This window comes from Pan paniscus, chromosome 6 (genome assembly GCF_029289425.2).
Source record: "Pan paniscus chromosome 6, NHGRI_mPanPan1-v2.0_pri, whole genome shotgun sequence".
In the NCBI taxonomy this organism is placed as follows: Eukaryota; Metazoa; Chordata; class Mammalia; order Primates; family Hominidae; genus Pan; species Pan paniscus.
The window spans coordinates 145,109,836-145,133,139 of NC_073255.2; the positions used below are offsets into that span (position 1 = coordinate 145,109,836).

The window sequence follows — 23,304 nt, forward strand, 5'->3', positions numbered from 1 at the left end:
TGTATATGAAAATATAATATGGCTTTAGCATCTTTCTTTTTTTTTTGAGATGGAGTCTCACTCTGGCTGGAATGCAGTGGTGCAATCTTGGCTCACTGCAACCTCTGTCTCCCGAGTTCAAGCGATTCTCCTGCCTGAGCTGCGCAAGTAGCTGGTATTACAGGTGCGTGCCACCACACCCAGCTAATTTTTGTATTTTTAGTAGAGATAGGGTTTCACCATGTTGGCCACTTTGGTCTTGAACTCCTGACCTCAAACGATCTGCCCGCTTTGGTTTCCCAAAGCACTGGGACTATAGGCATTAGCCTCTGCGCCTGGTCTGCATCTTCTTTTCTACTTCCTGTGTAAAGCCCTCTTTTCATTTATCTAGGAAGACATATTTAATGCTGCATTATTTTATTTTTAATTATGCTTATATTCTTTATAAGCTGAGTTACACGTTTTCTTGGCTTAATCAAAAAAGATACTGCACAACTGGGACTATGGGGAAATCACAAGGACCTTAAGGTCTTGGGTCTCACCAACAACACAGATTATTCTTCTACCTTTCCTTAAAATGAGCACTCTAAAAATGGTCCAACAAACTGGAATTTCAGAAACATCTTCATGCTTCATACCAGTTGATACAATATTTATCTTAACTGGCATCAATCGTTTATACAATACCTATCTTTATTAGTCTCCTAATGGCAACCCATTGCTTCTTGTGGGCTTCTTGGTAGTTAAGACTAAAAACAAAGACAATTTCTCTGTTCCTGTAACAAACACCTAATAACTCTCTTTCCCTGGGTTGTCTTCTCCTAACCAGAAATCAGAGCCTGTATCCAGTCTCATTAATTGACCTCGTTGAGTTTCTAGGTTTCCAATTCCACGTGTTTTGAGGGAAAAAAAAAGTTATTCTCTTTTTAAGGTATAAGGAAAACACAATAATCTCAACACCTCCTCTTCCCTCCAACAGCAGATAAATAATAGGGGGTCTCCAACCGGACAAAAAATGAATGCTGTCCTCACATTTGTGTAAGAGGAGCCGAGACATCTGGATGTGAAGCCCCATCAAGTGCTCCCAGGGGCAATGGTGGCACCTGTGGAACCTCCAACAACTCATGGAGCCCCACCTTCTGAAAGATGTTCAGAGCTGAGTGTGCGGGAGCCGTGGCTCATACAGGGCTTTGGGAGACAGAATCACATTTAGAAAGTAAGGCTGTGTGACAATACGCAGGGCACATTCCCAGCTGTCCCTGCCTTTATCGTTTGTAGGGACCTGGTGCTTTGCAGTTCTCCTGGATCCTGCATAAACCCTGGAGCTTTGGGATACAGGCTAATGGAATATCCTTGCCCCTGGGGGAGGGCTACACTGGTGTCCTCACCCTTGACTTCATGGTGATGGTGGTTCACCTTGCAGATGGATCCCAATGTCCCTCTGTGAGACATAGATGATTTCACAGCACAGCTTTTTTGGGGTCTATCCTGATCTGACCCAGTTTAACAGTGGGTAGAGTCCTCCATGTCTTTCTCCATCATCTCCTGTGAACCAGTTTCACACCTGACCTCTATTTTATGCTTTCCAAATTACACAGGAAAATTTGGCTTCCTTCTGGAAACTCCTAAAGTGCAAAACACTCATGTTTTTAACTGCTCCCTCCCTATTATAATAGTCAATATATATTAAGCACTTACTGTGTGCCAGGCTGTCTGTGCCAAGAAATTTGCAAACATTAGCTTACTTTATCTTTACAGGAGTTCTCTGAGATAGGTATTATTAACATGTAATGGCTTGTTAATACAAAGTTTCACAGATGCTTCCGGAATTCACAAAAAACTGTGCACAGTGTCTTTAAGAATTAACTGGCACATTCATACCTTGATGAGAGCATTCTCTTTTAATCATGCCCTTCTTATTTGCCATACCATTTACAACAAAATGCACCATTGATGTTTAGCTAAATGAAAGCTGAAGAAGAAAATTGGTGAATGAGAAAGCCAGTGGTCATGAAAGTGCTAGAAATATTCAGCAGTTTGAATAGCTCTAAACTATGTAAATCATTTGAAATATTCCTTCCCCCACCTATGAACTGATTTTTATTGTTTTTCATAAATTTTTTCTTTTTTCATAGTATTAATGTATTGTATGTGTTTTCAAATATTTTCTCACATATGAAAAGGGCCATTCCACAGTGTTCTTTGTAAGCTTTCCCTCACATCATTGTTTTGGATGAGGCTTTATGCTTCTCAAAGCAGTGAGATAACAGATAACACAGAAGCCATGTGCTGGCACTTCTATTCAGGTTGGCATGGCCTCAACCATTTTGAGTCAAATTTCTGTCTAGTCTAGTAGGACCATTTCCTAAAGTTGTATCCAGACTAGGAAGGCAGATATGAAGAAATGCTGCTATCCTACCAATCAGAATAATGTAGGCTTTGGGGTCCTGGGCTGGTAAAGCCTGGGTATGATGGCTAAATTGAGCTGTTCTTACCCAGATGAGGCTTATGCTCATCTGCTCTGTCTCCAAAGGTAATTGGTCACTGCACATGAGGTTTACTACACTGCACACGCATGTGTGTTCTCTAGGTAAATTTAAATGATGTTTTTTGGGGGGAATCTGAGCTCAAAGAGATAGAGTTCAAATCAGATCCAGTGTCTTTTCTGTCTCTAGGTGCCCAAAATTGTCATAAAGAGACAATCTCTTACCTTCTGAGAAACATCAGTCATTCCCTGTGACTCACACCAGCTTCTATATTTAGAACTGGGTCTCCTGCCATCTGATGCAGGCCACAGATGAACGGGTCTCCTGCCATCTGATCCACACGCCACACTTCAGGCTATGTTATCCCTAAGCCCACCACATCCACTTACGATTGAGGACAAAGGAAAAAGAAAGGGCCATCATCTTTATGTGTCTTTTAAAGGACATTCCTGTCAGTAAGTATAAAGAGTCTAAGATTTTACCCCGCTTACAAGCTAACAAGTTATCCTATTACAGTTTTATAGAGCAGAGGACAGAAAACTACTGGGTCAAAGACAAAGACTTTATTCCATATAGCAATAGCAGTAGCCAGAGTATCAGTAATTTCTTGAACTGGTTCCTAAGACTCCAATTATTCCAATAGGGTGTTATAAAGAGGGCCACATGACACCCACACACACAGCAGATTGCATTACATGAGAGAAAACTCTGAGCTTAGGGAACCAGAATCTTTTATAATAAGCAGTAAGCATCCCTCCATGCTCTAGAAGGAAACACTTTCTCTGCCACTTAAGGCTACTTATTATACAACTGTTATTTTAAAAAACAGCTCTGGAACAAAGGGCAACCAGTGCCTCTGCTTGCAAGATGTGCGATTAGAACTATAGAGAATTTTCTCCCAAGAATCCTTTGATTTTGCTGTTGCCAGTTGTGGCAAAAAGGCATACTGTGGCTTTATAATATAGCAATTGCTCCCTCAATAGGCAACCACACACTTTCGGTCAGGGTTCTTGGGCACTTGGCTTTGGGCCTTGAGAATCCCATGGTTTCCAAAGAGAATGTAAATATAAATAATGATGTTTGATTACACGTGTCCGTATAAAGGTATTCCACTTTGAAAAGTAACTTAGGAAAAAACAAAAACCCCAAAAAAGCCCACTTAAAATTTCACACATTTTTTTAAAGGGAAATGGTTTTATTCCTTACGCTTTATTTGAATTGGAACACTGCATTTAAATTTTAGCATGTTCAGGTTCTTTAGAAAGGAAAGATAAGTTTACATACAATCCCAGACAGAATATAAAAAAGACTCATCAAAAGAGAATTCTAATTCCAGTCAAGTGACCCTCTTCCTACAAATTGTTAATTAAAAGCTCAAGGGTAAAATAGGACAAAAAACCCATTTATTCATTTTCAGATAAAGCTCAGTTCTTCCATGGTATAACATTATTTTCCCTAGGGCAGTTATATTCATACATAGAATCTACTTTAGCAAAAATATTATCTGTTTAACTAGAAATCTATACAGATAATTAAATTCCTGCTGTCTCACACAGCTACCTCTAGTCTTATGGAATAAATGAGTGCACATCAGGATTTTTAAACACTGAAGCTTATATTTAGCCATTTTCTCATTAATATAGCGAATAAGTAAAATTCATTTACACGGCATTTCTTCACTTTTGAAGAGCAATGTTTCCTGTTCACTCTGCACTTTTAAAGTGTAAACACAACATTGTTGCCATAAGAGATAAAAAGACTATATTCTCTTCAAAAAAGTGCTTTTATGTGAATAAAAAGGAAGTGTATTCGATTTTGTAGAATCATCACAAACAGAACTTAAAATCACACTAGAAATAGATGCTAATAGAAAGCTGTTGAGTTTCCCTGCAAACAGGAAAAGAAGCAGTGGATGTTCCAAGACTGGGGATCCTGTCAATGGCTGGGTCTGCTTAGTTGTGTGCAGTGCTCTGAAAGGGCTACATCAGAAATTCCTTAGTAAATGAGGAAGTGAGAGTCAGAATCTAAAGGCTATGCCTGCCTCGGCAGCACATAAACAGACACCTCAACTGTGCAAAGATGGCTGGCATAACCTCTGTGCAAGAGAAACACATGCCCACAAAGTATTCCATGCTTCTGAAAGTGCCTAAAAGATGTGGGTGATAGTGTCTACAATTCCCCCATCATCTCCTGGCTATTTCAGAGTGAAGAAATGAGCGGGGCGGGGGCGGCGGGGGCGGGAAGAGGACATGCAATGAGCAAGTCTTTTGCTTTTAAAATATATCACCACATTCTCTAGAGGATTGTTCTACAGTGTTAGTGTAAATTCAGTAAAAATGTTGAGGGAAGAAATGCTGATGGCAGCCTGGTGAATTCAGTCATGTGAAATCCAGCTCCTATGAATGGTTCAATACCTGAAACAGTATAGAGGCATCTTCATTACTCTTCTTACATGCATGGCACTTTGTGCCGGGCACTGCTCTCCTGCTTTACAAATATTAACTTCTTTTAATCCTCATAATGACCTTATCAAGTACTATTATTATCCTCGCTTTACAGAAGAGGAAACTGAGGCACAGTATATGCAGGTTGTTCACAGTCATACAACTGATAAGTGGCAGAACCAGGACTTGAGCCTGGGAAGTATGGCTTTGGGCTGGGACTACAGGGAGCAAGTGAGGCATTTACCTCAGATGCAAAGGCCAGGGAGGCACCAAAAACTCGAATCATGTCTTCGTGCTGTATTTGAAAAAAGAAAAAGAAAAAAGAAACTCAACAGTAATGCAAAATAGCCATTTGAACAAAATAACCAAAGTTTAAATAAAGACAGGATCAGCATTGCTGATTTTTCCCTTTTGTCTCATGTTTCAATAGGACTTGGCAAGGAGTTGCTTTAGACTATGTTTTATCTTCCAGGGCATAAAACCTCCTTTTTAAACATCTCTCTTTTCGTCATAGCTCTGATTTCACTTTGTAATTGTACAAATATAGTGAGTTTGTTTGGTGACTGTCTCTTTTCCCTCTAGATGTAAACTTTATGAGACCAGGGGTCTGTCTTGGGTCACCTTTCATCCAAGTCACGCAGAAGGAAGGGTCTCACTGGGAGGGAAAGGATGGGTGACGGGGAAGGGGTCCAGGTGTCATAAGAAGGTAGGGACGTGCTCCCTACAGGTTACACACTCGCAAATGATACAATTCTATCCAACTGGAGGAACACACTGAAAAGGTAATGAATACAAAGCTAGATGAAACTGTAATGAGTTATATGCTTGAATAATAAACTCCACTAATCAGTCAGTTAAATAATCAAATGCCTATATGCCCAAATCATAAAATAAATTGGGTTCAATGCAAGCTAGAATTTCTTTCAAAACTGAAAATGGGATACAGACAATATTTCATCCTGTAGCTACAGGACCTAGCTTTTATCACTTTTAGGAGGAGCAAGGAGTAAATGAAATTTTCTAGCCATGTAAAAGGTTTTGGAAGGCTAGAAATCTTAGCAAAGCTTCCTTAGACAGTAACCATACTGTGCTTACAGGTTTATCTAATTTTACAGTGCAAAGAAACATTGGTTCTTTCCTTTGTGTTCATTAGAGTTCAAAATGTTTCAGCAGATACAGCTTCCATTATCTTCACAACCTATCATGAGCTTGGAAAATAACAACTTTCCCCATTTCATAAATCACTCTTATTCCTATTTTGTAAGGAGTTGTTTGTTTGGCTACTTGAAGGACTATCAAATTGGAAAAGGCAACATGATAAAAGCAATAGTTTGAGACTCAAAAATAATTCAATAGGAAAGCCAATCATTGTTTCTGGTACATCCTGGATTCTGAGTTGGAACTGGGCTTTAGGGTTTGCCATAAGAAAACTACCTAGTGATGCCTTTGCACGGTCCCTCAGTGAGAGAAAAGACCAAGCACCCCCCTTCAAGGTTCCCTTCTTGTGGAGGCTTAATACTAATTCATTCATTTAATAATTCACAGATAGGGACAGGGTTTCACAGTTAAATCTAAAACTTAAAAGGGCTATTTATGCTCAATTTCTGCTATTGAGACTTTAAATAGCTAGGTTAACATAGTAACAGACTTTTTTTTTAAGACGAGCACCTCTGAGCACACAAATAACTATACTAATTCAAGATCAGGAAGTGGTCTACACTTATGTCCATAGCAACGACATTATTCACAAGAACCGCAAGGTAGAAACAATCCAAGTGTCCATCAAAGAATGAATATACCACAGTATATGGTTTCCACATACAGTGGGAAATTATTCAGCCTTAAAAAGGAAGAAAATTCTGATACTGAGGACATTACGCCAAGTGAAATAAGCCAGTCGGAGAGGGACAAGTATTGTATGATTCCATTTATATGAGTTACCCAGAATAGTCAAATGTGAGAGACAGAAAGAATCATGCTTGCCAGGGGCTGGAAGAAAGAATGGAGAGTTCAGAGTTACTATAAATGGGTTTAGAGTTTCAGCTGGGGAAGAGGAAAAGTTCTGTAGATAGATGGTGGTGATGCCGGCACAAGGTGAATACACTTAATGCTACAGGACTATACACTTAAGTGTTCCAGCTCTTTCAGAATGTGTCTAGCAGGTTTTCTGGTTTTCATTAGAAAACCCCCCACACAAAGAAAAATTAAAAATAAATAAAAGTGAGAGCTATACTTAAAAATGGTTAAAACGATAAATTATGTATATTATGTTATGTATATTTTACCACAATAAAGATCAAACAGCTACCAGCATGAAGTGGACTTTTAAAAATTACAGTTTCCAAATGTAACATAAAACATATACTTAAAGATTTACATCTCTATACTTTCAGTAACAGGCAAATATGCTAGAAAAGAGGCTCTTAAAAGGAAAAAATAGTCTTCTGCTAGGACACGATGGATGATATTCATTCAAAACACACTCCTACACTGTGCCCACACTTTCTCTTCCATTTAGGAAGGTATATTAGAACCTAACAAAGTGACCAGGCACGGTGGCTCACACCTGTAATCCCAGCACTTTGGGAGGCTGACGCGGGCAGATCACTTGAGATCAGGAGTTTGAGACCAGCCTAGCCAACATGGTGAAACTCTCTACTAAAAATACAAAATGAGCCAGGCATGGTGGCACATACCTGTAATCCCAACTACTTGGGAGGCTGAGGCAGGAGAATTGCTTGAACCTGGGAGGCAGAGGTTGCAGTAAGCCAAGATTGTGCCATTGTACTCCAGCCTGGGCGACAACAGTGAGACTCCACATCAAAAAAAAAAAAAAAAAAAAAAAAAGAACCTAACAAACTGACCGTGAGATTACCATAGGGTAACCTGAAGTTCTTACCCCATTTACTTTTTGATTAAGTAATTTACAAACTCTGGTATTTTATTACTGTTAAAACTTCTAGGGAGACAACTCACACTCTTCCTGGCATAACACATGCTGAAAACTGTTGGGCTGAGGTCACATGGAGCATAAACTAGCAAGCAAAATTTAGCATAAACATAAGTCACTTCAGAGTGTTCAGCCACACTAGCTGAACAAATGAAGTGATTGATTTTATCCCCTCAAGTAAGACTTATGAGCAAAAAGGGAAAAAGCTAAAAACGTCTTGGTACTAATTTTAACTGTATGTAATGGAAACCTCATTTCCTATTCTAAATCTATAATTCTGATCTTATCAATCATCTCAGAACAGAGTAACATATCTGGATCTAAAATTACTCAAGAAGGCATTTATGCCCTCCTGTGAGTATTATCTTCTTGAAGAGTGAATTTCACCACTGTTTTTAAAGTATCACATGGTCTTTTATAAAGTCTAGTAGGAATCAAAGTTGTATATTGAGTAGAATTTCTTTATTCACATTCCAATTTTTGTAAAAGATGAGATCCACATTATCTGCCATTAATTTAAGTAAAAACACCAGCAACTATTGGGGCAGTAACTGCTCTTTGCTGAACACACACACTCCTAAAGTAGGGGTTAGTGCAGGCTCACCATCATTTATCCAAAAGCTCTGAAAAATGCAAGTTTTGATGACAAACCTGACCAGTTGACGATCTTTATTTATCCCACTAAGTGTAAATGTTTGTACGTTTCACTGAAGAGTTACTAATATGTTTGATCATAGGGTACTGTTCTAGACCCCACTGGGGGTGTTATAAAACATTTATATATGTTATACATATTTTTATATATTTATATACATAGCACCCTATTTTTAGAATTTTGATTTTAAAAAGGTAACATATATATATCACTTTGATTATATATATTTATATATCATGTTATCTTTCAAAAATAAAAATACTAAAAATAATCCAGAATTCTATTTTTTTCTTTATTATTATTATACTTTAAGTTCTAGGGTACATGTGCACAATATACAGATTTGTTACATAGGTATATATGTGCCATGTTGGTTTGCTGCACCTATCAACTCGTCATTTAAGTATTTCTCCTAACGCTATCCCTCCCCCAGCCCCCCACCTGCCAACAGGCCCTGGTGTGTGATATTCCCCTCCCTGTGTCCATGTGTTCTCATTGTTCAACTCCCACTTATGAGTGAGAACATGTGGTGTTTGGTTTTCTGTCTTTGTGATATTTTGCTAAGAATGATGGTTTCCAGCTTCATCCATGTCCCTACAAAGGACATGAACTCATCCTTTTTTATGGCTGCATAGCATTCCATGGTATACATGTGCCATATTTTCTTTATCCAGTCTATTATTGATGGGCATTTGGGTTGGTTCCAAGTCTTTGCTATTGTGAATAGTGCCGCAATAAACAAAAGTGTACATGTGTCTTTATAGTAGCATGATTTATAATCCTTTGGGTATACACTCAGTAATGGGATGGCTGGGTCAAATGGTATTTCTAGTTCTAGATCCTTGAGGAATCACCACACTGTCTTCCACAATGGTTGAACTAATTTACAGTCCCACCAACAGTGTAAAAGTGTTCCTATTTCTCTACATCCTCTCCAGAATCTGTTGTTTCCTGACTTTTTAATGATCGCCCTTCTAACTGGTGTGAGATGGTATCTCATTGTGGTTTTGATTTGCATTTCTCTGATGACCAGTGATGATGAGCTTTTTTTCATATGTCTGTTGGCTGCATAAATGTCTTCTTTTGAAAAATGTCCATTCATACCTTTGCCCACTTTTTATGCGGTTGTTTTTTTCTTGTAAATTTGTTTAAGATCTTTGTAGATTCTGGATATTAGCCCTTTGTTAGATGAGTAGTTTGCAAAAATTTTCTCCCATTCTGTAGGTTGCCTGTTCACTCTGATGATAGTTTCTTTTGCTGTGCAGAAGCTCTTTAGTTTAATTAGATCCCATTTGTCTATTTTGGCTGTTGTTGCCATTGCTTTTGGTGTTTTAGTTATGAAGTCTTTGCCCATGCCTATGTCCTAAATGGTATTGCCTAGGTTTTCTTCTAGGGTTTTTATGGTTTTGGGCCTAACATTTAAGTCTTTAATCCATCTTCAGTTAATTTTTGTGTAAGATGTAAGAAAGGGATCTAGTTTCAACTTCTACATATGGCTAGCCAGTTTGCCCAGCACCATTTGTTAAATAGGGAATCCTTTCCCCATTGCTTGTTTTTCTCAGGTTTGTCAAAGATTAGATGGTGGTAGATGTGTGATGTTATTTCTGAGGTCTCTGTTCTGTTCCATTGGTCTATATCTGTTCTGATACCAGTACCACACTGTTTTGGTTACTGTAGCCTTGTAGTGTAGTTTGAAGTCAGGTAGCATGATGCCTCCAGCTTTGCTCTTTTTGCTTAGGATTGTCTTGGCTATGTGGGCTCTTTTTTGTTCCATATGAAATTTAAAGTAGTTTTTTCCAATTCTGTGAAGAAAGTCAGTGTTAGTTTGATAGGGATAGCATTCAATCTACAAATTACCTTGGGCAGTATGGCCATTTTCAGGATATTGATTCCTCCTATCCATGAGCATGGAATGTTCTTCCATTTGTTTGTGTCCTCTTTTATTTCATTGAGGAGTGGTTTGTAGTTCTCCTTGAAGAGGTCCTTCACTACCCTTGTAAGTTGGATTCCTAGGTATTTTATTCTCTTTGTACTAATTGTGAATGGGAGTTCATTCATGATTTGGCTCTCTGTTTGTCTGTTATTGGTGTATAGGAATGCTTGTGGTTTTTGCACATTGATTTTGTATCCTGAGACTTTGCTGAAGTTGCTTATCAGCTTAACGAGATTTTGGGCTCAGATGATGGGGTTTTCTAAATACACAATCATGTCATCTGCAAACAAAGACAATTTGACTTCCTCTTTTCCTAATTGAATACACTTTATTTCTTTCTCTTGCTTGATTGTCCTGGCCAGAACTTCCAATACTATTTTGAATAGGAGTGGCGACAGACAGCATCCTTGTCTTGTGCTAGCTTTCAATGGGAATGCTTCCAGTTTTTGCCCATTCAGTATGACATTAGCTGTGGGTTTGTCATAAAGCTCTTATTATTTTGAGGTACATTCCATTAATACCTCATTTATTGAAAGTTTTTTTAGCATGAAAGGCTGTTGGATATTGTTGAAGGCCTTTTCTGTATCTATTGAGATAATCATGGGGTTTTGGTTACTGGTTCTGTTTATGTGATGGATTACGTTTATTGATTTGCGTATGTTGAACCAGCCTTGCATCCCAGGGATGAAGCCAACTTGCTCGTGGTGGATAAGCTTTTTGATGTGCTGCTGCATTCAGTTTGCCAGTATTTTATTGAGGATTTTTGCATCGATATTCCTCACGGATATTGGCCTAAAATTCTCTTTTTTTGTTGTGTCTCTGCCAGACTTTGGTATCAGGATGATGCTGGCCTCATAAAATGAGTTAGGGAGGATTCCCTCTTTTTCTACTGATCGGAATAGCTTCAGAAGGAATGGTACCAGCTCCTCTTTGTACTTCTGGTAGAATTCAGCTGGGAATCCATCTTGTCCTGGACTTTTTTGATTGGTAGGCTATTAATTATTGCCTCAATTTCAGACCTGTTATTGGTCTATTCAGAGATTCAACTTCTTCCTGGTTTAGTCTTCAAAGAGCGTATTTGTCCAGGAATTTATCCATTTTTTCAAGATTTTGTAGTTTATTTGTGTAGAGGTGTTTATAGTATTCTCTGATGGTAGTTTGTATTTCTGTGGGATCGATGGTGATATCCCCTTTATCATTTTATTTTGCATCTATTTGATTCTTCTCTCTTTTCTTTATTCGTCTTGCAGGCGGTCTCTCAATTTTGTTGATCTTTTCAAAAAGCCAGCTCCTGGATTCACTGATTTTTTGAAGGGTTTTTCGTGTCTCTATCTCCTTCAGTTCTGCTCTGATCTTAGTTATTTATTGTCTTCTGCTAGCTTTTGAATTTGTTTGCTCTTGCTTCTCTAGTTCTTTTAATTGTGATGTTAGGGTGTCGATTTTAGATCTTTCCTGCTTTCTCTTGTGGGCATTTAGTGCTATAAATTTCCCTCTACACACTGCTTTAAATGTGTCCCAGAGATTCTGGTACATCGTGTCTTTGTTCTCGTTGGTTTCAAAGAACATCTTTATTTCTGCCTTAATTTCGTAATTTACCCAGTAGTCATTCAGGTGCAGGTTGTTCAATTTCCATGTAGTTGTGCGGTTTTGAGTGAGTTTCTTAATCCCGAGTTCTAATTTGATTGCACTGTGGTCTGAGAGGCAGTTTGTGTGATTTCTTTTCTTTTACATTTGCTGAGGAGTGTTTTACTTCCAATTACGTGGTCAATTTTAGAATAAGTGCGATGTGGTGCTGAGAAGAATGTATATTCTGTTGATTTGGGGTGGAGAGTTCTGTAGATGTCTATTAGGTCTGGTTGTTCCAGAGTTGAGTTCAAGTCCTGGATATCCTTGTTAATTTTCTGTCTTGTTGATCTGTCTAATATTCACAGTGGGGTGTTAAAGTCTCCCATTATTACTGTGTGGGAGTCTAAGTCTCTTTGTAGGTCTTTAAGAACTTGCTTTATGAATCTGGGTGCTCCTGTATTGGGTGCATATATATTTAGGATAGTTAACTCTTCTTGTTGCATTGATCCCTTTACCATTATGTAATGGCCTTCTTTGTCTCTTTTGATCTTTGTTGTTTTAAAGTCTGTTTTATCAGAGACTAAGATTGCAACTCCTGCTTTTTTTTTTTTTTTGCTTTCCATTTGCTTGGTAGATCTTCCTCCATCCCTTTATTTTGAGCCTATGTGTGTCTGTGCACATGAGGTGGATCTCCTGAATACAGCACAATGATGGGTCTTGACTCTTTATCTAATTTGCCAGTCTGTGTCTTTTAATTTGGGCATTTAGCCCATTTACATTTAAGGATAATATTGTTAGGTGTGAATTTGATCCTGTCATTATGGTGCTACCTGATTATTTTGCCCATTAATTGATGCAGTTTCTTCATAGCATTGATGGTCTTTACAATTTGTCATGCTTTTGCAGTGGCTGGTACTGGTTGTTCATTTCCTTCAGGAGCTCTTGTAAGGCAGGCCTGGTGGTGACAAAATCTCTCAGCATTTGCTTGTCTGTAAAGGATTTTATTTCTCCTTCACTTATGAAGCTTAGTTTGGCTGGATATGAAATTCTGGGTTGAAAATTCTTTAAGAATGTTGAATATTGGCCCCCACTCTCTTCTGGCTTGTAGGGTTTCTGCAGAGATATCCGCTGTTAGTCTGATGGACTTCCCTTCGTGGGTAACCCGACCTTTCTCTCTGGCTGCCCTTAACATTTTTTCCTTCATTTCAACCTTGGTGAATCTGACAACATGTGTCTTGGGGTTGCTCTTCTCGAGGTGTATCTTTGTGGTGTTCTCTGTATTTCCTGAATTTGAATGTTGGCCTACCTTGCTAGGTTGGGGAAGTTCTCCTGGATAATACCCTGAAAAGTGTTTTCTAACTTGGTTCCATTCTCCCTGTCACTTTCAGGTATACCAATCAAATGTAGATTTGGTATTTTCACATAGTCCCATATTTCTTGGAGGCTTTGTTCATTTCTTTTCACTCTTTTTTCTCTCATCTTGTCTTCTCGCTTTATTTCATTAATTTGGTCTTCAATCACTGATATCCTTTCTTCTGCTTGATCGAATAGGCTATTGAAGCTTGTGTATGCTTCTCAAAGTTCTTGTACTGTGGTTTTCAGCTCCATCAGGTCATTTAAGGTCTTCTCTACACTGGTTATTCTAGTTAGCCATTCATCTAAGCTTTTTTCAAGGTTTTTACCTTCTTTGTGATGGGTTAGAACATGCTTCTTTAGCTCGGAGAAGTGTGTTACTACCAACCTTCTGAAGCCTACTTCTGTCAACTCGTCAAACTCATTCTCTATCCAGTTTTGTTCCCTTGCTGGTGAGGAGTTATGTTCCTTTGGAGGAGAAGAGGCCTTCTGGTTTTTGGAATCTTCAGCCTTTCTGCTCGGGTTTCTCCTCATCTTTGTGGTTTTATCTACCTTTGGTCTTTGATGTTGGTGACCTAGAGATGGGGTTTTGATGTAGATGTCCTTTTCGTTGATGTTGATGCTATTCCTTCCTGTTTGTTAGTTTTCCCTCTAACAGGCCCCTCCGCTGCAGGTCTGCTGGAGTTTGCTGGAGGTCCACTCCAGACCCTGTTTGCCTGAGTATCACCAGCGAAGGCTGCTGAACAGCAAGTATTGCTGCCTGATCCTTCCTCTGGAAGCTTCATCTCAGAGGGGCACCCACCTGTATGAGGTGTTTGTCAGTCCCTACTGGGAGGTGTCTCCCAGACAGGCTACACAGGGGTCAGGGACCCACTTGAGAAGGCAGTCTGTCCATTATCGGATCTCAAATGCAGTGCTGGGAGAACCACTGCTCTCTTCAGAGCTGTCAGGCAGGGACGTTTAAGTCTGCAGAAGTCGTCTGCTGCCTTTTGTTCAGATATGCCCTGCCCTAGAGGTGGTATCTAGAGAGGCAGTAAGCCTTGCTGAGCTGAAGTGGGTTCCACCCAGTTTGAGCTTCCCTGCCACTTTGTTTACACGGTGAGCACAGAACCAGCTACTCAAGCCTCAGCAACTGCGGACGCCCCTCCCCGCACCAAGCTCCAGGGTCCCAGGTCGATCTCAGGCTGCTGCACTAGCAGTGAGCAATGCTCCGTGGGCGTGGGACCTGCCACACCAGGCACAGGAGGTAATCTCCTGGTCTGCTGGTTGTGTAGACCATAGGAAAAGCACAGTATTTGGGCAGGAGTGTACCATTCCTCCAGATACAGTCACTCACAGCTTCCCTTGGCTAGGAAAGGGAAATCCCCCTGACCCCTTGCGCTTCCCCAGTGAGGCGACGCCCCACCCTGCTTTGGCTCGCCCTCCATGGGCTGCACCCACTGTCCAACCAGTCCCAGTGAGATGAACCAGGTACCTCAGTTGGAAATGCAGAATGCAGAAATCATCATCTTCTGCGTCGATCTTGCTGGGAGCTGTAGACCAGATCTGTTCCTATTCGGCCATCTTGGAAGCGACTCCAATAATCCTGAATTCTAAAACTCTTCTTCCAGAAAAGGAATAATGAACTTGGACTCCCATTTTACAGATGAAAAAACTGAGGCTTGAAGAGTGGCAGTGTCTTGCCAAGGCCCATATAGAAAGTAAGAGGCCAAGCCACTGAAAGAAGGTTGTCTGCTTAGAAGGCACTCTTTCCATTATACCAGGTGACGAGAAAACACACCCAGATAAAGACTATATGGTAAGAGATGAGTTATTTGGTGTTAATCTGAGTGGGTTTCCTGGCATAAGTGTAGCATGACTAAAATCGCTGGAAAGTCTCTGATTACATGAATATGATAGTGGCAGATTTTTCCTTGAGATTAATAATAGTTTTATCAATTTTATTTCCTTTGTTTTTATTTCCTGTTGGTGAAAATATTTGACATTTTTACATACTCACAAATCTAACAGAACCCTGTTTTGTGTTTCATAATTGTTGTAGTTTGTTTCATGTGCCTTTAAACACTGATATTCTCAAAGTACAAAATATATGCATAACCAGAAAAATATATATTTTCTGTCTGGAAGTTTGGGAATTGGGGAGATTTATGCCCTCACCCACAGTGTGACTTATGCAACACTGTTTTTTTTTTGGTTGTTGTTTGTTTGTTTTTTGAGACAGGATCTTGCTCCGTTACCCAGGCTGGAGTGCAGTGGTGCGATAATAGCTCACTGTAGCCTTGACCTGCCGCCTTCCCCCATCCCCCCTGCCCTCCCCACCCACCCCACCCCTGGGCTCAAAGAATCCTCTCGCCTCTGCCTCCCAAGTAGCTAGCACTACAACCATGTGCCACCACAGCCAACTGATTTTTTTTTTCCAATTTTTGACAGAAGTCTCACTATGTTGCCCAGGCCAGTCTCAAACTCCTGAGCAAGTGATCCTCCCATCTCAGCCTCCTAAAGTGCTGAGAAAACAGGCATGAGCCACCATGCCCAGCCTGCAACACCATCTTTATGCTGCTTAAAGGAGGAGAGTATTATTTGTAATTTAACAGCTACATAAATGTGGGCGGAGTGTTTTAAAGAGGAGTCTGAGCATCAATGCAGAATGGACACTGGTGTCCCACATGTTCAGCTGCACACTCTGCTTCAGCAGCCTGGTCCAACATTCACCATCAAAAACAAATCTTAGGTCTCTCCAGGTAATTTTTGTATCCAAACCATTTAATAGTGAATACAATGAAAGCCCAGAATGAAAAGACACCAACAGAATCCTGTAGGTTAAAAGCTGGCCTGATCTCAACATCAGTAGGTTCACAGTTATTTTGTTTGGTAGCTCAAAATAAAATTATTCTTCCCAACAGGCGAATGAACTTAGAAGCTCTAGCAATTCTGGCTCCTTTCACCAGAACAAGCTGCAATCTGCAATAAACAGGAAGAGGCTTCATATGTGAGGTAAAAGCCTCTCTTACTCCCTCTCTGCCAAGGACGATTGCCAATGCAGTTTTGATAAGTAAATAAAGAATTACTGGATGGCCAAGAACTACCACCCTAAGCATATCCAGCAGTCAGCCCATGCTATTCAACTGTGCTACAACTACCTTTAAAAAGAATGACTGAACTCACAGAATGGTAAGAGTTGGAATGGAGACCTCCCACTGGACAGCAATGAAAGATGAAACCCTAAATATATCTGAAGTGAATTTTTTCATTGAACTGTCTCAAAAATCATGATGAGATTAACCTAGAACTCTCATATTTAGTTTCTTTGGTGCTACTGAAAATAGTTTGACCGTTGTCCATTTTTAACTGGACTGGGGGAAATAACAATGTCATTGTATTTTACATAATGAAATAAAGGATCTGGCAACACAGTGCAGCCGTTATAAAGAAGACACAAATGCCACCTTAATATGATTTCTTAAATATATAATAAGCTGGGTTTTAGTCTGGGTCTGTATGCTCACTAATATCAAGTAAAAAAAAAATGAATTATCTTCTGCATGAAGACAGGGAAGGTAGACAGGGAGGCAATGGCCTTTTATGCTAAAAGCTCTTAAAAGTCAGGAAGGTATTCAATATATTTAAAAATTAAATGATGAAAAACCTGTTCTGAAGTCCCAACAGTTTTTACATATGGGTTCCTTTTGTAAAGGAAATAATCTGCTGTCTGCTCTTTGGTATAACACAATAAATATGATAATTACTTCATATAACAGCTTAAATTATTTTAGATAAATTGCTTTTGAATGACTGTATTTGTTTCCATTTTTAAATATCTATAAAATTATAAAATATAAATCTACCTTTTCCTCTTAACCTGATGAAATGAGCAAAATTCAATACCTGAGTAATTTCCTGTCTTCAATTATATAGTTGTTTACATATATAACATGAACTTTAAATATGATAATAACCTAACTATACATTTTATAAATGCCTTTACTTTTATTTTAATATATTCTTTTTTAATCCCAACACTGTGGGCAATAAAAAAACGAATGATGAGCATTATCAAAAAGTTCCGAGTATAGTAGGGGAGATAACAGGAGACTGTGCCATAAATTACTAAAATACAAGGAATAAAGGGATAAATGGTACAGGAAGGCATGACGTGCTATGACAGTTCAGAGAAAAGGAAGCTATCTTGAGATTATGAATCAAAAAGGTTTCATGGCATAGGAAATATGTGAATTGGATCTTGGCAAAAATTTGAAAGGATGGCAGAGGGGTCTAGCTGGCTGCCCAGGAGCTAAGGGAGGGGTTATACACTTGGACCCACCAGAAAGGCAGGGTAAAGCCCCAGTGGCAGTTGGGAGGTGGGGTGTGGGGAATGGAGGGTCTCCAGGGAACTCAGAGCTATCAGCATGAGACGGCTGCCAAGCTTGGGGCTTCTCTGACCATGCCAGCAGGCCTGAGCTGGGGAAGGGGCAAAGCCTTGGCTGTGAACACAGTTGGAAGTTTTGATGGGCAAACTGGATGTAATAATAACCAAACTGGGAGTGTTTCAGGAATTCAAATGTTTGGAAGATTTTTGATTAAACACAATTGGGTGAATTAAGTGTCTGAGATTTCTTCCAGGAGCAGAACTGCCCCACAGAGCAGAAGTGTAGGAGCAACTGTGGGAAAAATTAAAGTTGTTATGTCATTGCCCCCTGTGAGTCCTGTTTGACATAACAGTTACATAAATATGGAATAGCTTAAATAACAAGCAGCCATGTATGATCACTTATTTAGTACTTCTGGATGTACCCATCTCTTTATAAAGAGTACACAAACTTAGTAGTATAACAAAGTACAGTATAAAGAACAAAAGATATTATTATACCATTTCTAATGAAAGGACTAAAATTAAGACTTCCAACAGAGAATGTAAGCAGGAAACCACTGTTAGGATTTCTCCTGTAAAACACAAATTGGAGCACTTTACTAATGTCTGGGATGAGCTGATGGATACCTCAGTGCTTATCTCTCTTTCTCTTTCATTTCTCTTTAAAGAAAGAAATCTATACACATTTTCTTTCTGGAGACATGATTACTAGAAACATATAACACTGGGGCAGTAGCACTCATCTACCTGTTTTTTTAAAGGAAATTTTTGCTTACCTGGAACTTGCTAAGAATAAAGTTAACATGCTTTTTTTTTCTTTTTGGTACTTGGAACAATGTTAATGTACCTCAAAATTTTAGTGTAAAATCAAATGTATCTTCTATCAAGCTAGACATTTTTATATATTCAAGGTTTTGTTGTTTTCTGGCAACTGGCCAAAGCAACCCATTTATAAAAGAAATTGGTATTTCTCTCCTGGCAGAGATAAGAGCTCTGTCAGTCATCCTTTGCGGATTGTTCTCTCATGAATTGGGGGCACAGGGAGAAAAAGAGAGAATACATGACAGTTAAAAACAAATTTATAACTACATACACATCTCAACGTAGAAACAATTAGTCATCACTAGTAAAAGACGTGACCTTCAAATGCAAGTGAACTTGAAAAACAGTAGTTCTCAAACTCTACTGCACACTAGAGCCGCCTGGGGAGATTTGAAGACTCCCAGTGCCCAGGCCACAGGCCCTATCAATTAAATCAGAAGTTCTGGGGGTGGGACCTGGGCACCAGGGTTTCTAAAACTCCCTAGATGATTCTAATATGCAGCCTACTTTAAAAACCAGTGTTTAAAAATGCTTCTCTGTTCCCTACTCTCTAAGTATACTGACTTTCTGTAATCAAAGTTAAAATTGTCTAAGAAAATGAACAAACAATGTAAGAATGTTGTGAGAAAGTCAGCTATACTGATTTCATATCACACATCATTAAGTTTCTAAGAGCTAAATTTTGGTGGTGGGAAGTTGGTTTTAGAATTCTTCAGATTGTTAGTGAAAGACTATTACATAACTGTCTTTAGTATGACCTAACAGTTGAATTTCAAAGTATTCTGCAAATATGATTTGTGTGCTTTGCAACTAAGCAGAAAGTACAATTACATGAGTGATCATAATATTTGGTAGAAAGTGATTTGTGTCACAGAGATGTACAGAAAAATTGCTATGATTGCCAAGGAAAGGGAGAGATGAATGCCAGATTAGTCACAATTGAAGGTGATGCCATCTGATGTGGACTTTGAAGCACTTGTTCCAGGAAAGGAAAAGGAGCAGGAGATGCGAATGAGGGGCACACGTGGGAAACAGAATGGTTCAATTCGACAGATGTCAGGAGTAAAAGGAGATAGGTTTGGAAAAGGCTTTATCACTTCCAGGAGGGTCCTGAATGTCTAAGTCTGAGGCTCCTGGTACAGAGAATGATATTATCTACCGTGGTCTCACTTGGCTTTTCTGCAGTGTGTGGCACTGTTGACCCCTTGCTACCTTCTTTTCAGTGTTCCACTCCCTTTGGTTCCACAATCTTCCTTCACATTTTAGCTCTTGAATGTCCCTTTTCCAGCTCCCCTTACAATTCTCTTACTCCATTCATCCTGTATATGTCACTCATTTCCAAATTCTTGTTTTGTTTTGTTTTTTGAGATGGAGTCTCACTCTGTTGCCCAGGCTGGAGTGCAGTGGTGCGATCTTGGCTCACTGCGACCTCTGCCTCCTGGGTTCAAGTGATTATCTTGCCTCGGCCTCCTGAGTAGCTGGATTACAGGCACACACCACCAAACCTGGCTAATATTTTCTATTTTTTAGTAGAGACGGGGTTTCACTATGTCGGCCAGGGTGGTCTCAAACTCCTGACCTCAGGTGATCCACCTGCCTCAGCCTCCCAAAGTGCTGGGATTACAGGTGTAAGCCATTATGCCCAGCCTCTCATTTCCAAATTATATCACATTTCTTAAATGTCTCTTGTCCGAAAATTCTATTCTACTTTGTCTTTGTTGTTCCTACTATAAACATCTGATGTTTGAACTACTCTCATGTGCTTGGACTCCAAGCTGAAACCTAAGTCATCCACACTCCTGTCTCCTCCTTCTCCCTCACCGCCTTAAGAAGTCACCCAGTTCAGGTGAGTCTCTCTTCTCAACCTCTTTTACTTTCTTTATTTAGGTGTTGCAGGCCAGACTTGGATACCCTAAAAAGCTCTAACAAGGTTTTCTGCCTCCAGAGTCAGTACCCTCCAGTCCATTCTCCACACAGCTTCCAGAGCATCTTTACAAAACCTTAATCACATGACTCCTCTGCTCAGGGCCCTGCGGTTCCCAAGTTAATGTTCAGACTTCCTACTTAGCACATAAGGTCCCTTATGATTTGACACTTGCTCACTTCTGTGTGGCTCACACCCCTCCCCTTCTCATTATTTAAGTCTCCATCCTCTCCCTGGAAGCTTTTTGAGACTCCCTGCTCTGAGATAGATGTTCTTCCTCTGTGCCCAACTCAAAGCTTATACGGAACTGCAACTGTTAGTTTACTTGTCTGTCCCCAGGAAGTGATTTTCACTCACATAGACATACATTAGAAACCCACCCTACTTCACTACACTTGTTTACAAGTCTGTCTCCACTGGGAGCCTGTAAGCACCTTGCTGGGGAGGGCAGGACACACTTCTTGTTCTGCTTTGTGCTGCACGCACTTAGCACAGCTCCTGGCACATAATTAGCACTCCAGCAAATGAATGACTAATCAGAGTTGTGGGTAGAAGGGCTCATTCACCTACTCCTTGAATGACTGAAGCAGCAATGTGAACAACAGACGGGTGAGACTTTGAGAGAGGAGAGGAATTAGATGCTATTACAAAAAGTCAGGAGCACCAATGCAATTGATGGACAGTGTTCTCTTATTAAATCCATTGGCTTGTCTAGCTAAACCATCTGAGCTCTAAGTCCACCCAATGGCTTTATTCCTCAGTCTCCTCCCTCAGTCTCAGTCACTGAATAACAGATTGTGTCATGTCTTCCACATGCCTGCAAGAACAACAACAAAAAGACCTTCCACCCTTTCCTATTCACTCACTTCCATTCCTTTAGGGCAAAACACTATACCACTAATCCTCACAGGAATAGCTGTTTGTATTTAATTGAAGAACAATATGCATTTATTCACAAATACAGGTACTGGCTCTATCAGGGGGAACTATCAGGGAATATGTGATGGGTTTCAATCTGTTTTGAAAAAAAGCTTTACAATAGTTTTCAAAATGGATATTTAATCTGGTCAGTCTTAGTCCTAAAGAGAAACAACAGAATTCCCAGTTTGCTCAGAGGAGACAATGGATTTCCCAAGGATAACAGACTAACTAGGGTAGGGGGAAGGATTCAGGTCCAAACTGTTAATGGGGCTTGTTTCAGTGAAACCTTACTAGACCAGTCTCTCCAGACTAGTGTCTTGATTGCTTCAGAGACAGAATTGTCTAAAAGCATTGGGAAGCTAGAAACAAAACCCCTTTGGACAAAGTTATCATTCACTATATTTTGTCAGGAGTTAATGACATGATGAGAAGAGCAGAGAGATGGATTTTTGTCTGTTTGTGTATACAATTATATCAGAAACTCCACCATCTATCTCTTTGAAACCTCCCATCCACATAGTTACCTTAGGAAGCTCAATATGGATTCTAGCCCTGCTACTACAGCTTCTACCACAAAACTCTCCTTTCAGAGCTAGCTTCAAAACCAAATTAAAATGCACATATGTTTCATTCCTTCAGAATAGTAGTCAGCAAACAGTTTCTGGAAAGGGTCAAAAACGTATGTATGGCTTACAGTAGGCTTTGTAAGCCTTATAGTTTCTGTTGAAACTACTTTGTCATTACCACATGAAGGCAGCCATAGGATTAAACAAATGCATATGGCTGTGCTCCAGTAAAACTTTATTTATGGTCACAGAAATTTGAATTTCATGTAATTTTTCACATCATGAAATATTATTCCTTTTTTCTTTTTCAACAATTTAAAAACATAAAAAAATTTATGGCTCAAAATAGGAAAAGGGACAGGTGTGGCCAGCAGCAGTAGTTTGCAATCCACTGTGTAGAGCAGTATTTATAAGCCTTATCTGCTAGCATGGCGTTGGTCGTGAATGATCTTTTCAGAAATTAAGTGCATCCTCAATAAATGAAAATGATGATAGAGATTCAGTGAAATGATTCCTTTATGTAGAACAATACTCACTGGAATGAACAAATAAAAATAAAAAGGAGAACAAGTAAGAGTAGGGGAAGAAGAAAGCGGAAAAAAAAGGAAGGAGGTGGAAGAAAAGGAATAGGAGAAAAGAAAAAAAGATTTGATGTGGAAAAGGAAGTATTTATTCAATGATTAACATGTATCAGCCATTCTTCTAAGTACTTTCTGTACCTTACTTTATTTAATCCTCCCAAATCCTGTGAAGTAAGTGTTTCCCCTCCCATTTTGCAGACACAGCTATTAAGTGGAAGAACCATAATTCAGACACGATCAGGCACGCTCAGGGTGGTATGGCCATAGATAGAAGAACCATAATTCAAAGCCACGTCTGTGTTACTCCATAGCCCACAGTTTTTCCATTCCACTTTAATGTCCGTAGAATCAGATATGATATTTTTATTATGTTTAGGCACTTCTTACATAGTGAGGTTCCAGTACATTGAGTTTTTAAATCTTAAGAAATCCTAAACGGGTAATTTTTATAAGGCACGTGAAAGAGGTTTGTTTATTCAAGCTCTTCTAAGTATACTCTCTTGATCTTTGACAGTCAACAAAAATATACACTGGGGAAAGGACACTTCATTCAATAAATAGTGCTTGAAAATTGAAAAGCCATATGCCGAAGAATCAAACTGGACCCCTATTTCTTACCATACACAAAAATTAACTCAAGATGGATTAAAGACTTAAATGTAAGACCTGAAACTATAAAAATGCTAGAAGAAGCTATAAAAATGAACAACTATAAAAATATATAACAATATATATAAACAACTCTAAAAATATGG

At 39.4% G+C, this 23,304-nt stretch overlaps 1 protein-coding gene and 1 non-coding gene across 34 annotated transcripts in view; one reads left to right on the plus strand and one right to left on the minus strand.

The window, feature by feature from the left end:
- The window catches only part of NRCAM (neuronal cell adhesion molecule), a 313,477-nt gene that overhangs the window by 116,272 nt on the left and 173,901 nt on the right, over positions 1 to 23,304 (minus strand). The window lies entirely within an intron of this gene.
- On the plus strand, positions 7,038 to 7,099 carry LOC112440557 (U7 small nuclear RNA). Its single transcript, XR_003028590.1, has one exon. It is a non-coding gene; the product is annotated as a U7 small nuclear RNA (small nuclear RNA).